The sequence below is a fragment of the Passer montanus genome, unplaced genomic scaffold, assembly GCF_014805655.1.
Source record: "Passer montanus isolate IOZ18808 unplaced genomic scaffold, ASM1480565v1 scaffold7, whole genome shotgun sequence".
Taxonomy (NCBI): Eukaryota; Metazoa; Chordata; class Aves; order Passeriformes; family Passeridae; genus Passer; species Passer montanus.
The window spans coordinates 4,084,787-4,099,551 of NW_024372147.1; the positions used below are offsets into that span (position 1 = coordinate 4,084,787).

Sequence of the window (14,765 nt, forward strand, 5' to 3'; positions counted from 1 at the left end):
GCCCAGTATTGCTGAAGTGTTTTTGCTTCACACAGATTTAGCGGAGATAAGGGTAGTAGCTTGTCAGAACATAATTTTGGCCAGCGGTGCTGCATGTAACAAAACTTCTCCTGCAAGAAATAGAGTTTTAGGAGAGTTGCTTGTTTATTTATGGGTATTGTATGTCAGTTGAGCTAGATACTTTTTCCTCATGCTTTTTGTGACACTTGAGTTCTTGGAGCTTATACAACTATTCATTCTTCTTTCTTTCCCTTTCTTGTGAATCTTTCATGAATTTTAAATTAGCAAGCTACTGAATAGAAACTTCACTTGCTTTTGAAGTAGTATTAATTGTCTGACACAGTGTTCTAATAGCCTTTCACCAAGAATGTGCTTTTAAATATGCTAAAAAAGTTAATACTACTTGCTTGTGACTGGTTGTCAATCACAAGTCATTTGCTTTGTATTAATGAACTTTTTGAACCATACATTCCTTCCACTGTATGAGTTCATTTCCCCTGCCACTAAGTCTGGAATATTTCTCATGTTTTCTGCCCTTCTGACTAAGTAAAAGAAGTAGCCGAAACAAGAACCTGTCCTTTCTGATTTTATTCATATGTGAGTGCCTTGAGCAGATTCAAATTACTCATTTATCAATTTATGTTAATTGCTTGTGAGAAGATGCCCTGCTGGTCTTTATAGTTCCCTCAGACGCTTTGTAATGATAATTAGACATGCTGCTGTACGGATTAACAGTGCCATAGTCCAATGACGTCTACAGACAATGGAACCAGTTAATCCATCTGTGCTTAAAATTACATCCCAACTGGAGATGGAAAAAAAAAAATAGGAGAGAGGGAGGATTAAAAGAATGAGCCTCAGCTTGAAAATGCTCCTTTCATCAGTTTCTCAATTGCAGATCTGCAGTCGGTTTGCCTGTGGTAAGCTATTGGCAGTCAATTAGGTGAAATAAACTGGGAGGGTGACCTTCATTTCCTTTTAATAGCTTTTCCTCCCTGAAATGGGGAGCTTCAGTGGATTTTCAGCTTAAATTTTATTCAAGCTGCTTTATTACACTTGACAGATTAGCTTTGCATAAACATACCCCCCCTTCAAATCTGTGCTGTTTTTCCTTCGTATCAGATTTTGACTGTTACTTAGTTGATTTGCTAATCACATCTTAGAAACCCACACAATTACATCTGTATTTGTCAGAATCTCCTCTGTGCTTTGCTTGTGTAATGAATTAGTTTATGAATACCTGATTTGATCTTTGAAATACGCCTCATGTACATTTGTGGTATTCGATTAGCAAAGATTAGAGAACTGTACTTTCTTGCATTTTTTAAAACAAGTTGCTTCTTAAGGATGAAAATGGAATGGAAAACCCTTCATTATGAACTAGTTTCAAAGAAGAACTTATGCAGGAAAAGGAAACATATTAAAACATATTTGTAAAGATTCTTTCTTGCCTTAAAATAGTGCTACTTAGACAAACCAATTTTTGCTATCTCAGGCATGTCATCTGCTTCTTTTTAATGTCCACACAATACAGTCTTAAAAGCCATAGGATCTACAAGTACCACATACAATTAAGAACTTTAGGAGTTTTGGGGAGCAGGGAGGGAAGCTCTTTGGAAGCAGGAATAGTAGGCTCTAACATTTTTGTTTTATAATCATGTAAGATTTACCTGAAGAAATACTTTCCGTGTCTTTTGAAAGACTCCTGAATGATGCCATACAAATCCAAAACTGCGAGTGAGGAAATTAACATGCTGGGCACAAAATTTGACCACGTAGGTGCCCGCATTTACATAATGCCAAAATTAGATGTATGTCCCAGTGATCTTTTACAGTCTTATTAATCAATAGTTACCTTGTGCCGCACAATAAGTTTCATGCTCTGACATATGCTTGGTTTTGTTTGAAAGGGACGGTGTATGTCCTGAAAAATCTGAATAGCATAAAATCAGACTGACAATTTAGTGGACCTTTGCTCCCCCTCGCTGAGCACTCAGGGTGTCAAGCCCTTTCCCCAGAGGGGAGGACACATCAAAAGCCTGTCTGTTCCTACAAGCGGCAGCTGCACCGAGGGTGAGCACGGCACAGTTTGATAGCAGCTGTCAGTATTGTTCAGGGGCCCGACTTAGTGTAAAGAACAATGGAAGGGCCATGCTGCTAAAGTGCAGTGTCTTTCAAGATAAGAAAAGATATAGTAATTTAACGGTTTAGACACCTATTATGGGCATGAAAGATCATCAAACTTCTTTTCAGGGTGCAAATAAGCTGGACCAATCTGTAACAGCAGAAGATGCAATTGAGGGACTTCTGGTGTCACACTACCTAAAATACATGCATGTGATAATTCTTGAGGATGGGGAGGGAAGTTTTATTTTGCTAGCTGGTACTAACTTGCCTGGTCTCTCTTGACTAAATAAAATTCTTCATTTTTGCCAGGATTTGACTTTTTTTCCCGCTTTCTTTCTGTCCTTAAGGGCCATTCTTTCCTGACACCCGATGATTCAAGCGTTTCCCAATAGGTTTCCTTCAGTTAGACAAATTCATGTTACTCCTGTGCAATGTGTGAATTCTAGAAGGGAACAAAGACTTTGGAATTACTGGGAAAAGTATTTTGAAATACAAAATAATTTTGAACTATATTTTATACATTTTATTTCCAGTTGAAAAGAGGGAAGCCTATTAGAGGACAAACTATGAGGATAGAAAATTATAGTCTCACAGGACCAGGATTTTTCAGAGAATTTGACTACAAAATCAAAAGCCAGGGTTTGGAATAGGTGTATATTAAGCACGTACAAAACAGAATGAATAAATTGACACATTTTTTAAAGAAAGTAATACAGTTGGACTCAGTGAGCTTGCAAGCAGTGCTAATCCTCTGTGTTGATTAAAAATTCTTTCTTCAGGAAAAAACCCTGGATGATGTTTGGTTATTAACAGTCATACTCCTGACCTTACAGTTACCCTACATGTTCTTGAAGGCTTTTACTGTCAGCCAGGGGTTAGCAGTGTGGCTAAACAATCTCCTTTATTTTTTTTTTTTTTAATAGCACCATTTAATATTTATTATATTAGAGTAGAATGAAGTAGCAATTTTGCTAGATAAATAATGAACAAAGGAGAAACCCTAACTAAAAGGATAAGTGCCCCCATTAACTCCTTGGCCTTGCTGCAGCTGCAGGCAGTGTCCAATTCTGCAGTTGAGGAAGACTAGATCATTGTGTGAAAGAATTAGGTAGACTATTATGGTGTAACTTGAAGGCTTGTTTTGGCTTTTTTATGGGTGTTTTGGGGTTTTTTGTTTTTCACTTTTTGCTTGGTTTTTTGCAGGGTTGTTTTCTTGATATATGTGTCTAGAAAATAAAAAGTTCATGTTAGGTAGTATAAGTGACAGTTAAATTGGTATGTCTAGGTGTGAACCATGGAAGATTAGATTTACTTTCCAATCAATAATCTAGTTTTATGAATCAAATATGCAAATATGTGAATGAGAAGTACAAGCAGCAAACAGGAAACTTTCTTCAGCACGGTATTTTTCATGCATGATTTCAGCATACTACTAAGAAGCCAGGTATGTCTTATTTTTCCTGTTGAGGTGGGTTGCTAATGACTTAGTGAAATATGTATCTTTTGGACTGACAGTTCTCCTGAGACAGATTGAGTTGTTGGCCTCCGTGAGGCCTCTCCACTGTTGCATGAGGTGATTGGCTAAAGGATTAGCAAGATGTGGGATTATTTTTTTCTCTCTTGGCTGTGGTTGCCAGCTATCTCTGGGATTGTAGTGTGTGAAGCTTAAGAGGATGAGGTTAACCTCTTGAGGGTTTATTCTTATGAGTGTGTAGTTAATCCTTAGAAAGCCTATAAATAACTAGGCTGTATGTTTCATTATAAAATAGAAATACAGACTAGAGCAGAAATGAATGCAGAATTTAGTGCAAGGGAAGAGCTAAGCAGCTGTAGCATTACTTTAGATCCTTCTCAGGCATGATCTGCATTATGTGCTGAGGGAGGGGAAATTGCCTAGTTCTTTTAAATTAAATAAAATGAGATCTAGTGAGCACAAGGCACTCTCCTCACTTTTAACATAAACTCCATAACCATAAGTTTAAATTACTGAACTCTGGCAATAGGAGCTCTATTGTGTAGCAACATGCTGGGTTATTCTTCATATTTTAGAACTCATAGAAACCTTAGTTTTATCCTAGGATTCATGGCAGTTACTTTTAGAATATAAAGCCTCCAATTTAGTTTACCAGTTTAAAGTAGATAGCAGGGGAGGAAGATACTTGTCAGCATGATAGGGGTGTTCTCAAAATACCAGTCCCCAGACAATGGTCAGATTTTTGCTGTTAGTGTCACTAAGCTTGGAGGAAAAATATGGAGTGGTATTGATAGGTATTAGTAGCTTGACCTACTCAAAAGAGAAAATCTGGGAGAAGGTGTATAAAATATGAAAGAATGGCATTAATTAATTTGGTTTCCTCTTGACACCTCACCTCCACACACCCACTCTCTGTGGGCTGATGGGAAATGAAGAATCTTGGAGCAGTGATACAGAGGAACGTAGTATCTAAACAAGGAAGGTAGTGTCCAAACAAGACAATTTTCTGCAGAAGAAGGTATTCTCAGTCATTCTGGAGAGGGCAACACCGCATCCAAAAGTCAAATGGAATTGAGTTGCAGGCCAGACCTCCCTTGTCTTGCAAGGCTTCATGTGGCTTGGATGGAAAAAGCTTCACCTTGGATCTTGCCCAAAAAGAAAAACAAAAGAACTTCAGGTGGCTCTCATCAAGATCTGGTATCCAAACTACAAGTCAATGGTGAGACCAAGTATACAGTGCAAATTTGTGAAGCGTAAGAGCTTTCAGGAAAGGAGTGAAAGTATGATGACCGTTGAATAAAAATATTGTTAGCTAGTGCGAAAACCTGAAGATATGCAGCTGCAAATGTGGATGCAGAGAGAAGGCAGATTCTTATGAGAACATGTGAGTTGGTACCTCTTGCTAGATTCCTTTTTATTGAGTGGGTGTTGGGGAGATAGTGTGTACACTTGCAAAACTGGTCTGTTTTTCAGCAGAAGTGAAGTAAGTTTAGTGGTAAAATGTATGTGTGGTAATGGTGAAAAAAAGAAAGTCTGATTGGAACATGTGGTTTCGAGAAGGGTTAGATAGAAGGATTTGATATTAAAGAATTGATTGATTCATTTTGTGTACTTGCTTCCAAATGATTCAGTTTACACTTGTTTAGAAAGAATGTTTTTTGTGAAATAGAAGGGACTGAAGTTGGATACAAGTGCTGGAGTAGTGCAGTTGAAAGCAAGAATTTGCAGAATGTGGTTGGAGCAGTACGTGTATGTATTCATATATGTAATTAGTACAGGATAAGTTATTTAATCCTAGAGGGATGTATTGCTTCCTCTAGAAAGTGATTTAACTCTTGATTCAAGTGTATAAGGAGAATAGCTTACCTGCTTTGAACATAGTGTTAAAGTGGATAATAGTCATAAAAATGACGCTTTTAGGTAAAAGAAGACAAAGAGATGTACATAATTTTTCTCTCTTACAAATGTCTGCTTTGCTTTCATAGTGAGACATGTAGGGGAATTGGAGTAGATAAAGAGTCAGTAGGCTGAGATAAAATGTGATGTAACCTTCAGTACTTGTCTGGAAAGTAGTTGGAAATATTGTATGTTGGGAGGAGGAAGGAGTTGAGTGGGAGAGCTGAATTGGTTGGTGCAGACAAAAGAAAACTGTATATGGACTGTGTATGAGGAGAAATGAAATGTAAAGAAGTTAGTTGAGTAAGGATGAAGGATGGTTATGTTCATCAAGCTGTCCCATCCCAATGTGAGTAGGAGTAGAGAAAGTTGTTGGGAGTTAGTATGTTGAATGATGTAGAGCTGCAGGCTGGCCTACTTTGCAGTAAAAGTGGTGCAAAGAACTCAAAATAGAGATTTTGAGAAGGGAAACGCTGATAAACTGAGGTGAACTAATTGCCACTGCATGGATGGGAGTGATGTGGACTGCACAGGCAAAATATGCTTCTAACTAGGTGCCAGTGTCAACAATGGGGTCACTTGAGAGTAGGAAGGTGCAGAGAAGATGCAGATGGAGAAGAATGGGAGGACACAAGTACTGTAAATATTAAACATTAGAATTGTACAAGAAAACAGCAACCTGCTTGCTGTGTTTTTCATGAAAGAAGAGCAAGACAGACTTGGGATAGGGTCTGTGTGGGAGGACTGGACAAGAAGCTTGCTTTCCTTACTCTTGAATAGAGAGAGGCTAGCGTAGGCAGTTAAGATAACTTCAGGAAGTAGTAAAGGCATGACAAAGACGTTTCAATTGTTTCAATTGCAGAATTTCTGGTATCTAGTAACTGCATTATTTTTGAATTTTTCAGAGTATTTGCTGAACTGCCAAGATCACCATCTTGTATAACAGTTAATTGCCTGAAATTCATACACAACTGCCTGAAACAGTATCTCGTACTATTTATAAAGGTGCTGGCTAACTGGCTTTTCAGATTGAGTACTTACAAGCAACAGTAGTGAGGAACTAAAAGCAATAATTAGAAAAAGTGCTTAAATGCATGTTCAGAAGTAATTGTTTGATGTGTTGAAGTTGTTATGGAATGTAGAGAAAACATACAAGCCTCTGGTCCTGGCTTAGAATACCAAATAAAGATTGGTGTGCTGCTTTTTTTATGACTGTCATATTTTTCATTTGTTGGTGTCTCTGAAATGCTTTTGTAGTTAGTAGTAGCTGAGACAAAAGGATAGTGAGTATAACTTCAAATCCTCTATTTAATTTCTGGATTTTAATTTACAAAAAACCTTGCTACTTAATAATGTCTGTCATGTTCAGCAAGAGTTAAACTTCTGGAGACTAAAAGAGCCTGGAAGGAAAATAAATACTTTTTAAGATAATCATACGTCAGTACTAAAACCCTCTAGAGTAATATCTGTAAGTCATTTCCAAATTGGTGCATGCTTGAACTAGTTGTTTTTGGCAACTGTGCAGTAGGAGCATGCTTTTGAAGTGTTGTTGGATGGTGGTGGTATGCTAACAGTAGCTAAAAAGGCAAATACTAGATTTGAGGTTAGAAGGTGAGTAATAGCAGGAATTTATGATTGCCGCAGAAATGAAATGTGCTGGCAGTTTCTGCAGAGCAGAAGCAGTGTGTGCTGACAGCTTCATTCTAGAGACTTCAGGCTTGCATCGGAGCCTTCAGAGAAGGCAACACGTACTTGTCTAAAATTAAAGAAAAGCTTTGTTCTTGAGCTGACTTACACTGACAGTGATAGAGGAACATGAATAGTTTCAGAAAACCAGCCTTTGTCTTGTCTGGACCAGGAGATTTGAAGGTCAGCTTCTGCCACTTTTAGACTGTGGTTCTGAATTTGTTACTTTCTTTTAGAGTCTGGGAAGTCTTTGGTGGAGACATGTTTTCCCAAGCAAGGATCATTTTTTCTGTGGTGACTGTGACTCTACCCTTCCTGTCCTGTGACAACTGTTTTTTACAAATGCTTGTCTGGCTCTTCCATTATGGCAGTCCTGTTCTCCTGGTTGCCTTCAGCTTTGATGTTTATCCCTATTTTCTTCAGACTTTAGCCTAAGAAAGGAAAAGAACCAACAACAAGATTTTATCTAAGTTAAAAACAAGGTGAATAACATAATTAATACAAGGACCCTTAAAAACGTGGTCTTCTGATTCAGTTCTATTTAGTTTTTTGGGTTTTTTTTTTTTGCTATGAAGTGTTTGAGGCAGAAATTGTTCTTACATGAGCCCTAGAATGCACATTTTTTGTATGTACAAACACACCAAAGAGCTACATTTTTACATAGAAGTATAAGCGTTCAATATATATGTCACATACACAGAACAGTACATGTAATATATAGCAAAAGTTGTATGTAATGATATGCTAGCAATATATTAAGATGTAAAATATTGTCTATATGTCATATAAAATATGGTGTGTTTGTACATACATAAAAGGTTAGACAAGCAAAAGGGATTCTTTAGTTTGTGGGCTGCTTTTTGTGGTGCTCCCCTCGTGCTTCAGTGGGTCTGCACGTGGTACAGCCTACAGAGTTTTACATTGACTTGCATTGCCTAAAAGCACAGGGGAAGGAAGAAAACCCTTTTCTGTCTGCAAAAGCCTTTGTGTGGGTGCAACTGTGGTAGGAGAGTGTAAATGCACCTTGGGGAGAAGATGTCACTGAACTGGAAGAATTCCATCTGCTGGCAATGCCCTGCATCCTTGATGCAGGACTCTGCCTGCATGCGGTGGGATGATCCACAGAGGCTCCACAGCTAGAGACACTGCTGCTGCAGACCTTCTCCAGTGAAAATGCCAGTCCTGCTGGCAGTGCTATATGATTACTCCCTGTATGATAATAGGAAATCCTGCCATTTAAGAATTATGGCTAAAAATGTGTTAAATAGTTAGTTGCTGGTCACTTGAGGAGCAAAACAGTTGATGGACTTATTTACTGGGTGTGGTGGCGAATCATTTGGGTGGGGCCACCCAATCTGTCATTTACTGTTTACAAAAGTGACCTGAAGTGTATTATCTCTTAACTTTCTAATTCTGGTGCCTAGGCTTGCCCTAGTCTAGCCTCAAAGATGCCAAGATGAAGAGCAGTGAAACCTAGCTGTTTACAGTAAGACAGGAAAGCCCAGAGAAGATAAGAGTTGCTGCTCAGATTTATACTAAGGGAAAGAATCCTTTCTTCCTTGCAATATGTAGTGGTAATGTGGAAACTAATCCATGATTAATAAATTACCCTTGAATATTAATTTTTAAATGCTTTTTGAATTACATTGGGAAGCATTGAAGACCTGTTTATTAGTTCTGAAACTGTAAAACTAACTACAGTATTAAAATTTAAGAGTGTGATCCTGTGATTCAGCAAAAATACTGTCTATGTACTGGTACTGGTCTTGTAATTAAAGCAGCCCAAGCCTTTCTGGTGTTGAAGAATTTTTCTTTCTCTGTGTTGAAAACATTCAAAATTTCTCATGAAAGTAGAAAATATTTCAGAATGCATACATAAGTAAAGAATCAGAATCAATGAATGGGTAAGGTTGGAAGGGACCACAGAGGGATATCTGGTCCAACCTCTCTACTCAAGCCAGGTCATCTCAGAGCACATGGCACGGTACTGTGTCCAGATGGTTCTTGAATATCTCCCTTGAGGGAGACTCCAAAGCCTTTCTTGGCAGCCTGTGCCAGTGCTCGGTCACCTGCACAGTAAAGTTCTTCCTTGTGTTCAAGTGGAGTTTTATGTGCGTCACTTCGTGCCCATTGCCTCTTTCCTGTTGCTCAGCACCCCTGAGCAGAGCCTGGCTCCATCCTCTGACACCCTCCCATCCGATACTGACAGACACTGTTGAGCACCCGTCTGTCATCTCTTCTTGAGGCCAAACAGGTCCAGCTCTCTCAGCCTTTCCTCATACAAGGGGTGTTCCATTTCCCTAATCACCTTAATAACTTCACCAGGTGAAGGCTTCACTAGCGCTGAGTAGAGGGGCTGGATCACTTCCCTTGTCCTGCTGGCAATGCTGTTCCTAATGCACCCCAGGACACCATTGGCCTTCTTGGGCACCAGGACACACTGCTGGCTCATGGAGAGCTTGCTGTCCACCAGGAACCCCAGGTCCTTCTCCTCAGAGCTGCTTTCCAGCAGGTCAGCCCCAGCCTGTGCTGGCACTTGGGGTTCTTCCTCCCCAGTGCAGAACTCTGCATTTGCCTTTGTTGAATTTTAGCATGTTCCTCTCTGCTCATCTCTCCACCCTTTTGAGGCCCTCCTGAAAGGCTGCTCTCTGGAGTATGGCCACTGCTCCAGCTCTGTGACAGGTCGTCAGTGACCTGCTGAGGAGGTGTCTTTCCTTTGTCCGAGTCACTGATAAGCAAGTTAAACAATAGTGGGGTCATTTTGAACCTTGGGGTACAGGCTTCCAGTTAGGCTTTGTTGTTTTTAGGTATGTTCATGGATTACTTTGAGCATGTTGCTGGACCTTCTGTGTCTTATTTTTTTATCTTAATAGTTAAAGTGGCACAAGAGCTTACTGTACTTACAGTGGAGCAGTGAAGTACAGCTTCTCTGTCTTATTTCAGTTACCTTAGAGCTGAAATTAATTTGTGAAAAAAGAACTGTTTGGGGAATGTGTGTGGCAAGATGCCTTTATCCTAGTATAGCATCAGTTTTCTGTTTTACGAGAGGCAATTTATGCAAACCTTTACTGTTTAAAAATGTTGTTGTGCAATTGGTACTTATTAGTGTGGTTTGCGTTGTCTGAACAAGCAAAAACAGGAAATGGAAAAACTGTTCAGAAATTTAACAGACTTTAGTTAACTCACATCTTCTTTCTGACCTGTATATTTGCTTTCTGACATAAATTCTCTTCCCAGTGAAGTTGCGGGATTTCATTTGCTTTTTTTGGGGAGTGAAAAATCAGTATGAAGAACCCAAGACACTACCATATACATGTCCTTTAATAAAGCATGAAAAAGGAACAGGATTTTACCCATGAGACAGTTGGGCCTTTAAATAATCATGCCACTGCCACACAAATTCTGTATGTGTGAAATATACAGCTTTGAATAGTTTTTGCCAATGTCCTTTTAGGGACTTAAATTGCTGTAGTACAATGACATTTCATGTGGTTTATAGATGGAAGACTTGCTGAAGACACTATTCTTTGTTTCTGAAGGGACATTCTCTTTCCACATTAGGCACTGTGGCTTGCACACATAAGGATAGTTTTCAAACAACTTGACAAACCCACATTCTTGGCTCATTAGCTGAACATGCAGTGGTGGGCACTTTAGAGTTTGTTTACTGTTATAGAGTGTGGCTTTCTTCCTGTCAGAATAAAGGGTTTAGAAGATGAGGAAGGAAGGAAACTAAATTGACCAAAATAAAAATATTTCATAGGAAGTAGTTAGAAAATTAAGAAATTATAGTAGTATCTGACTCACTTTTCTAAAACTTGTTTAAACAGGGAGACAACAGTAAGTAGTGAGAATTTGCACGTGGTCTAGTGGTAGGCCTGTCATTAGCAGAGGGCTACAAACTTGATTAAGGAACTGGACCATCTCCCTTATGAAGAAAGGCTTACACACTTGGGCCTGTTCAGCCTTGAGAAGAGATGACTGAGATGACAATGATGTCCTCATCGTTGTTTATCAGTGTCTGAAGGGAGGGTGCCAGTGGATGGATCCAAGCTCTGCTCAGTGGTGCTGAGCAATAGGATAAGAGGCCACTGTCACAAACAGATGCAGAGGAAGTTCCATTTGAGTATGAGGAAGAACTTCCTTACTTTGTGGGTGACCTAGTGCTGGAGCAGGTTGCCCAGAGAGGTTTTGGAGTCTCCCTCATTGGAGATATTCAAGAACTATGTGGACACAATCCTGTGCCACATGCTCTGAGATGACCTGGCTTAAGTAGGGAGGTTGGACCAGATGTCCCTTTGTGGTCCCTTGGAGCCTCAGGTGTTCTGTGATTCTGCAGTCTGCACATCATAAAATTGGTAAGGTTGGAAGAGACCACTGGAGACAATCTGATCTACTTGCACCTGCTCAAACAGGACCATGTAGGGCCACTTATGCAGGACCATATCCATACAGCTTTTGAGTATGTTCAAAGATGGAAACTCCAAAGCTCCCTGGGTAGCCTGTGCAAGGGCTTGGTCAAAAATGAGTGTGTTCTGATGTTTAAGAAGAGCTTCTATGTGTTAGTGTGCACCCATTGCCTCTTGTCTTTCATTGGGCCATATGGTGGTGGACTATAAAGGTAAGGGACTAGACTGTGTCATATGAGGAGGGGTTGAGAGAGCTGGGACTATTTAGCCATCTCTATACATATTGTTGGATGCTCTCTTTTGTTCATGTCTCTTGTAAGGAGAAGCCCAGAACAGGACATAGTAATCCAGCTGTAGTTCCTGCAGTGATAAGTAGAGAAGGATCCCCTCCCCAGACCTGCTGCAATACTTTGTCTAATGCAGCCCAAGATGCTATTCACCTGGTTTCCCACAAGGGAACATTGATGCTGGCTCATGCACAGTTTGGTATGGAAGGACCTTTTCTGCAAAGCTGCTTTCTAGCTGTGTGGATCCCAACATACATGAGTTTATGGTGTTGTTCCTCCTCGTGTAAGATATTGCACTTGCCCTTGTTGAACATCATGTGATTCCTGTGAGTCCATTTTTCCAGCCTGTTGAGTTATCTGTGAATGTTATCTCAGCTGTCTGGTGTATCAGCCACTCTTCACAGTTGCGTACAGTCAGCAAAAGAAAGCAAACTCAGACCTTAACTTTGTAAATTGCTGCAGTGGTACAGAAGATTAGGGCTGAAATAGGTCAGAAGGAAGTGTCTTGTGGGGACTATTAGCACACTTTGTGTGGTGATATTATCAAGGAAAAATATGTACATAAACATGTAGAAGCATCAAGAAGGAAACATGACAGCTGCTGCCAAAGCAAAACTGGGAGATGTAGCAGTAAGTGGTGCATATTTGGTATTTCATAAATGAATCTGTTTTCCTATGATGGAACAGTTTGGTTGGAAGAAATGTTCAAAGATCAAACCAAAACCCTCTGCCATGGGGAAAAAAACCACCTTCCATGAGATAGGTTGCTCAGAATTCCGTCCAAACTTGACTTTGAGCGCTTCCAGGGGTGGAGCATCCAGCGTCTCACTGCCTACAACATAAAAGTTTTGTCATTGTGTACAATGTAAACTTACCACCTTTCAGTGTAAAACCACAGCCTCTTGTTCTGTGGCTACAGACGCTGGTAAAAAGTCTCCTTCCATCTTCTTACAGACCCACTTTGTATATAAAGATTACAGTAAGGTGTTCCTGGAGCCTTCAGGCTGAACAACCCCAACTTTTTTTTTTTCTTAAGAAATGTGTTCCAGCCCTCTCAGATAATTTTTGTGGGCCTTCTTTGAACCTGCTGTAGCAGGTTAATGTCTTTCTTGCACTATAGAACCCAGAGCATGGCATGGTACTCCAGTAAGCATCTCATGATGTAGAGGGAAGAGGAACAGAACCACTTCCTTTGACCTGCTGGCCAAATTCTTTTGGTGCAGCCAGGATACAGTTGTCTTTCCAGGCTGCAGATGCAGTAATCCATCCAATGATTTTTCTTCTAGCCCGCCAGTCCTTTTCAGCAGGGTCATTCCCAAGCCCTTCAGCCCCCCAGTCTAGGAGTTGTGCCTAGACAGCTCAGGTGCCAGACATGGCATTTGGCCTTGTGGAACCTCTTGAGAACCTCATAAGATGGTCCCACTTCTTGGGCCTGTCAAAGCCATCTCGATGTCACCCCTTTCCTTAAGTGAATCAATTGCACTGCACAGCTTGGTGTCACCTGCAAACTTGCAGAAGGCACAGTTTTTTCAGTCCCATTTCCTGTGTTATTGTTGAAGGTGTTGAGTAGTGTTGGTCACATTTAGCACTCCTGAGGGAAACTGCTCATTACTGTTTCCACAGAGGTGTGAAGGCATTGACTCTTTGGGTTAAGTTTCGTTGACTCTTCAGATGCAGTCATCCATCCAGTTCCTCATCCATGTAATAATCCATCCCTCAGTGCACTGTTTCTTTAAATGGCAAGAATTTTGTGAGGGGCCATATCAAAGACATGCCAGAAGCCTTAAGTAGATGGGATCTTTTACTCTTTCCATGTCCATGCATATAGTCACTTTTGTAGAAGAATGTAAATATGTTCTTCCAAGTGATTGTTGTCCTGAAATATGTTCTTCCCTATAGCTGAAATACTCTTTGGAAAGTACTTACAGAAATTTAAATGTAAGTATTAATTAATGGTGTAGAGTGTCTATTGAGTTTCCTCCTGCCAAATTTGGCTGCTGGTACTGTGCATTGTACATACAGGGCTTTTGGTTTTTTTAGGATGGGGGAAAAAAATGGGATGTGAAAGGAGCATAGTCTTGAGTTACTTCCTTTTTTTAAAAGGTTATGTTTGCAATACAGGTTTTAAGAATACTTTTAAGCAGTGAGGGAAAAGGTTATTCCTTGATAACTACCTGTATGTGCTCGGACAACATCCCTCTTGTGTGTGTTGGCTGCAGATATTTGATGCAGGCTCTCATTTCCTTAAGAAATTCAAGGAAGGAAATAAAAGACTGGAAGATGTTCCTTTGGAAAGGAAGTGGATATGATAATGAGATTGAACACAGTAATATGTGTTTTTCTCTCATGTCTTTCTGTCTGCTTGAGTTGAACAAAATCACATTTCTTCTGTTTTGTAAAAGTTGGCATGAAATAGCATCCTTTACATTTGTTTACATTATGTTTACAGTTTTTTACATATGTTTATATTATGTCTTTAAATGACTTGTGTTTTCCAGATATTTTTTCAGAACACCTCTCTGGAACTTGGAGGCAACTGTTGATAGTAATACTGATGCTAGTGCTGATAAGATTTTGGAGAAAAAAATTCTGTGTTTATTTTTCAAGTGTTTATTTAGGAAAGCACAAGAGAAGACAGCTTTTGTAGTCTGGGACAAAGCATAACCTTTTTTCCACTGTTCATTTACAACCACATCTGAATTTTTAATTCAGTGCTTTTCAAGAGACACAGAAGAGTACACCATGCATCTGTTTAAAAACAGAAGAATGCTCTAAGTGCTTAATGATAAGGATTAAAAACTGTATAGTTAAGTTAAAAAGGTGTCAAAGTAAAATCAGGTGTTTGAGACCTCACCAGAACTGCTTTAAGGTGAGGGGTGGGATTAT

The 14,765-nt window shown here is 39.7% G+C and overlaps 1 protein-coding gene across 4 annotated transcripts in view; it reads left to right on the plus strand.

Moving 5' to 3' along the window:
- The window catches only part of TLE1 (TLE family member 1, transcriptional corepressor), a 79,356-nt gene that overhangs the window by 22,010 nt on the left and 42,581 nt on the right, over positions 1-14,765 (plus strand). The window lies entirely within an intron of this gene.